The sequence below is a fragment of the Emys orbicularis genome, chromosome 10 (assembly GCF_028017835.1).
Source record: "Emys orbicularis isolate rEmyOrb1 chromosome 10, rEmyOrb1.hap1, whole genome shotgun sequence".
Classification (NCBI taxonomy): Eukaryota; Metazoa; Chordata; order Testudines; family Emydidae; genus Emys; species Emys orbicularis.
This window is the reverse complement of record NC_088692.1, coordinates 260,213-266,212: the sequence shown is the minus strand read 5'-3', so window position 1 is coordinate 266,212 and position 6,000 is coordinate 260,213.

Sequence of the window (6,000 nt, the reverse complement as noted above, 5' to 3'; positions counted from 1 at the left end):
ACCTGTTTTTCCCTTTTAAGATATTGTCTGATGTTTGAAATCTTTTTCCCAAACCCCTGTGACTGCTGACATTTTTGAGTGTATCATAGCTGGTAACCCCAGAGTTTAATACTACTGACCCAGTTTTCTACGCTTTCTACACCGCCTTGAAAATTCTTGGTCACTAAAGGCTACCAATACCCTTTTAGTAGTCATTGGGGACATAAGACACTCATGTTTTATTCACTGTCAGATTAAAAAAACTTTTGCTGCTAACTACTATAGTGGGTATAACCTCCTCCTGTAATGTATGTACTGTTGGAAAGCGCTCTACCGTATACCAAGACGCGGGGTGGGAGGGAGGGTGAAACACAGTCCAAGGTCCAAAAAGGGACGGAGCTGTTGCACCAAGTGTGTCACTGCCTAACTTTTAGGTGCTTAGAAAATCCCAGGAACAACCCTGCAATCCACAAAGCTTAGGTAGGTGCCCTATGCTCCTATACAATGAATGGGGAGAGATAAGCACCTTAGACTGTAATCCACTGAAGCCAGCCTATTTTAGGAACCACCTAAAATAGCCAATGGGAGAGACTGACAAGAGGGGTGTGTGCAGAGCCCTATCCCTGGAGATAGGTGCCTAAATCCAGGTTGCAGGGAGGGGCCTACCTCTGTTTAGCAATCCTCAAATAGGAACCAGACATCTGATGTCAGGCAGCTTAAGCACCTAAGTATAATGACAGGTTTCAGAGTAGCAGCCATGTTAGTCTGTATCCGCAAAAAGAACAGGAGTACTTGTGGCACCTTAGAGACTAACATTTATTAGAGCATAAGCTTTCGTGGTATGCATCCGAAGAAGTGGGCTGTAGCCCACGAAAGCTTATGCTCTAATAAATTTGTTAGTCTTTAAGGTGCCACAAGTACTCCTGTTCTTTTTGCACCTAAGTAGTTTCTTGTGGGAATTATTAGACTCTTCCTTGCTCAGAGGAGGAAGTGTTGCTGCTGTCACTGCCACCCTTATAACTTTTAGCAAGTAGTTAGAGCACTTTCCCGGGATGTTAGAGACCCAGATTCAATTCTTCCCTCTTCCGGGGGACAGGGGAGAGTAGAGAGGATTTGAACAGGGGTCTCCCATCTCTCCGGAGAGTGCTCTAACCACTGAGCTATGGAATAATCTGATGTGGGCTCCCTCAATTTCTCCTGTTGAAGCTGTTCCATTCTAGATAAATAATGATAGAGGAACTGGAGCAAGGAGACTGGACCCAGGGTCTCTCACTTCCTATGACATTTTAGGGATCAGTGAGACTAATAAGGGGTTCTCACACCGCCTGCCCTATAACTTTGGGTGCCTTAATGCTATGTTGCTATGGTTCAGAGCCTTGCCATCAGTAGCCAGCCTACGAGCATAAAGGTCTCACCCTGGCTTCCTCCAGCCTAGTTGCTCCTTACTCTGGGCCCAAGTCACCCCAATTCCATCTACCCTGAGCTCTTTATTACCAGACACTCTGCCATTTCCCCTCTGACTTGTCACCTTTCAGAGAAATGAAACCTGCTCTCCGGTTATCAGTTCACTTTGGCGCACACGCTCCATACAGTTTGAACAATGGAAACCTGATTGGGGTAAAAATAAAAGGTTTATTTACTAGAAAAAACACAGATTCAAAGATGAACTGGTAAGGAAAGCAAACACAAAAGATACAACCTCAGGTTTTACACATACGTTAGATAAAAATCCATTATTGAATGCAAGTTAACTATTGCTTCAGTTTCCCAGCATGCCCCCTAGCCTTGTGGGGGGTCTCCAGTGTTCATAGACAGCCACCTTGCCTTTGAGACTGTCCCGCAGTTCTGGACAACATTCACTTAAACCCCTTTCCTTGTAACAGGGATATGGTGGGGAGTGGCTGGGAGGGGGGGAGTCTTTCAGACTGGTGATTCATGGTGGGGAAAATTCCCTCCTTTCTTAATTTTACAAGACGGGTTTTTCTTTTCAGTTTCAGGTTGTTTCAATGGTTTCCCATTAACTTTAATGGCTCATCACTTGTCTTTTCCTGGGTTGTACAATGCTAAGTGCTTGGAGATAATTTGCTCTATTTGGGCAGACAGCCCCTACCTGCCTGGCTGACCATCTCCCTATTACAGAGAGAAGGTGGGGACCAACTTCTGTTGGTGAGAGAGAGAAGCTTTCAAGCTACATAGCTAGTCTGGGAAAGATACTAGGAGTGGTACAAGAGCAAACAGATAGTTTAGCATAAGTAGTTAGTATATATTCTAAAAAAAAGAACAGGAGTACTTGTGGCACCTTAGAGACTAAAAAATTTATTTGCGCATAAGCTTTCGTGGGCTACAGCCCACTTCTTTGGATGCATAGAATGGAACATATATTGAGGAGATATATATACACATACAGAGAGCATGAAAAGGTGGGAGTTGTCTTACCAACTCTGAGAGGCCAATTAAGTAAGAGAAACAATTTTTTGAAGTGATAATCAAGATAGCCCAGTACAGACAGTTTGATAAGAAGTGTGAGAATACTTACAAGGGGAGATAGATTCAATGTTTATAATGGCTCAGCCATTCCCAATCCCTATTCAAGCCTAAATTGATGGGGTATGATGGTGAGGACGAGGCGGTGATACAGATCGATGGGGTATGATGGCGAGGACGAGGCGGTGACACAGAGATGGGGGGGTGATGGCGAGGGTGAGGCAGTGACACACACTGATGGGGGGGTGATGGCGAGGACGAGGCGGTGACACACAGATGGGGGTGATGGTGACACGGAGGGTGATGGCAAGGGTGAGGCAGTGACACACTGATTGGGGTGATGGCGAAGATGAGGCGGTGACACGGAGATGGGGGGTGATGGTGAGGACAAGGCAGTGACACACACTGATGGGGGGTGACGACACAGAGATGGGGGGTGATGGTGAGGACGAGGCAGTGACACACTGATGGGGGGTGATGGTGACACAGAGATGGGGTGATGGTGAGGACGCAGTGACACACACTGATGGGGGGTGACGGTGACAGAGATGGGGGGGTGATGGCGAGGACGAGGCGGTGACACACAGATGGGGTGACGGTGACAGAGATGGGGGACGAGGCTGTGACACACTGATGGGGGGTGATGGTGAGGACGAAGCTGTGACACACAGAGATGGGGGGTGATGGTGAGGATGAGGCGGTGACACACTGATGGGGGGTGACGGTGACACAGATGGGGGGTGATGGCGAGGACGAGGCAGTGACACACACTGATGGGGTGACGGTGACATAGAGATGGGGTATGATGGCGAGGACGAGGGGGTGACACACAGAGATGGGGTATGATGGCGAGGACGAGGCGGTGACACACACTGATGGGGTGACGGTGACACAGAGATGGGGGGGTGATGGCGAGGGGGGGGAAGTGACACACTGATGGGGGGTGATGGTGACACACAGATGGGGGGTGACGGTGATACAGTGATGGGGTATGATGGTGAGGACGAGGCAGTGACAGATCGATGGGGTATGATGGCGAGGACGAGTCGGTGACACACACTGATGGGGATGACGGTGACACAGAGATGGGATATGATGGCGAGAACGAGGCGGTGACACACAGATGGTGGGCGATGGTGAGGACGAGGCAGTGACACACACTGATGGGGGGTGACGGTGACACAGAGATGGGGGGTGATGGCGAGGACGAGGCGGTGACAGAGATGGGGGACGAGGCTGTGACACACACTGATGGGGGGTGATGGTGAGGACGAAGCTGTGACACACAGAGATGGGGGGTGATGGTGAGGATGAGGCGGTGACACACTGATGGGGGGTGACGGTGACACAGATGGGGGGTGATGGCGAGGACGAGGCAGTGACACACACTGATGGGGTGACGGTGACATAGAGATGGGGTATGATGGCGAGGACGAGGGGGTGACACACAGAGATGGGGTATGATGGCGAGGACGAGGCGGTGACACAGAGATGGGGGGGTGATGGCGAGGGTGAGGCAGTGACACACACTGATGGGGGGTGATGGTGACACACAGATGGGGGGTGACGGTGATACAGTTATGGGGTATGATGGTGAGGACGAGGCAGTGACAGATCAATGGGGTGTGATGGCGAGGACGAGGCGGTGACACAGAGATGGGGGTGATGGTGACACACAGATGGGCGGTGATGGCGAGGGTGAGGCAGTGACACACACTGATGGGGGGTGATGGCGAGGGTGAGGCAGTGACACACTGATGGGGGTGACGGTGACACAGAGATGGGGGGTTATGGCGAAGATGAGGCTGTGACACACTGATGGGGGGTGATGGTGAGGACGAGGCAGTGACACACACTGATGGGGGGTGACAGTGATGCAGAGATGGAGGGTGATGGCGAGGACGAGGCTGTGACACACACTGATGGGGGATGACGGTGACACAGAGATGGGGGGGTGATGGCGAGGACGAGGCAGTGACACACACTGATGGGGGTGACGGTGACACAGAGATGGGGGACGAGGCTGTGACACACACTGATGGGGGTGATGGTGAGGACGAGGCGGTGACACACTGATGGGGGTGACGGTGACATAGAGATGGGGGGGTGATGGCGAGGACGAGGCAGTGACACACTGATGAGCGTGACGGTGACTCAGAGATGGGGGTGATGGCGAGGACGAGGCGGTGACACACAGAGATGGGGTATGATGGCGAGGACGAGGCGGTGACACACACTGATGGGGGTGACGGTGACACACAGATGGTGGGTGATGGTGAAGACGAGGCAGTGACACACACTGATGGGGGGTGACGGTGACACAGAGATGGGGGGTGATGGCGAGGGTGAGGCAGTGACACACACTGATGGGGGGTGACGGTGACACAAAGATGGGGGGTGATGGCGAGGACAAGGCAGTGACACAGAGATGGGGGGTGACGGTGACACAGAGATGGAGGGTGATAGCGAGGACAAGGCTGTGACACACACTGATGGGGGGTGATGGCGGTGACATACAGATGGGGGTGATGGTGACACACACTGGGGGGTGACGGTGACACAGAGATGGGGGGTGATGGCGAGGCTGAGGCAGTGACACACACTGATGGGGGGTGATGGTGACACAAAGATGGGGGGGTGATGGCGAGGACAAGGCGGTGACACAGAGATGGAGGGTGATAGCGAGGACAAGGCTGTGACACACACTGATGGGGGGTGATGGTGAAAACAAGCCGGTGACACACACTGATGGGGGTGACGGTGACACAGAGATGGGGGGGTGATGGCGAGGGTGAGGCAGTGACACACAAATGGGGGTTGATGGTGACACACAGAGATGGGGGGTGATGGCGAGGATGAGGCTGTGACACACACTGATGGGGGTGATGGTGAGGACGAGGCTGTGACACACACTGATGGGGGGTGATGACGAGGACGAGGCTGTGACAGATCGGATGGCGAGTGACGGTGACACAGAGATGGGGGGTGATGGCGAGGATGAGGCTGTGACAGATCGGATAGGGGGTGACGGTGACACAGAGATGGGGGGTGATGGCGAGGACGAGGCTGAGACAGATCGCATGTGGGGGGTGACGGTGACACAGAGATGGGGGTGATGGCGAGGACGAGGCTGAGACACACACTGATGGGGGGTGACGGTGACACAGAGATGAGGGGTGATGGCGAGGACAAGGCTGAGACACACACTGATGGGGGGTGATGGCGAGGACGAGGCTGAGACACACACTGATGGGGGGTGACGGTGACACAGAGATGGGGGCTGATGGCGAGAACGATGCTGTAACACACACTGATGGGGGGTGATGCTGACACAGAGATGGGGGGTGATGGTGAGGACGAGGCTGAGACACACAGAGATGGGGGGTGATGGTGAGGACGAGGCTGAGACCCACACTGATGGGGGGTGACGGTGACACAGAGATGGGGGCTGATGGCGAGAACGAGGCTGTCACACACACCGATGGGGGGTGATGGTGAGGACGAGGCTGTGACAGAGATGGGGGGTGATGGCGAGGA